The sequence below is a fragment of the Brassica oleracea genome, chromosome C2 (assembly GCF_000695525.1).
Source record: "Brassica oleracea var. oleracea cultivar TO1000 chromosome C2, BOL, whole genome shotgun sequence".
Lineage (NCBI taxonomy): Eukaryota > Viridiplantae > Streptophyta > Magnoliopsida > Brassicales > Brassicaceae > Brassica > Brassica oleracea.
The window spans coordinates 21,968,517-21,968,804 of record NC_027749.1 but is presented as its reverse complement, the minus strand read 5'-3'; positions in this window follow the sequence as shown (position 1 = coordinate 21,968,804).

Sequence of the window (288 nt, the reverse complement as noted above, 5' to 3'; positions counted from 1 at the left end):
GCTGATTTTAGCAATACTAGAATATAGATTTCAAGCATGAATTTCAATGAATCAGTTTCAAAGCTGATTTTAACAATACTAGAATATAGATTTCAAACATGAATTTCAGTGAATCAGTTTCAAGGTTGATTGGTATTTAGCATAAACCGTGTGTAAATAATTTATCTAGTATCTGAATTTATCAAACCTCAAAAACATATAATCAGATCAATCAATTTAATCGAACTTAGCATACAATCTTAAACCTCAAGACATTAGATTTTATCATGAATCTATCAACCTAGCATA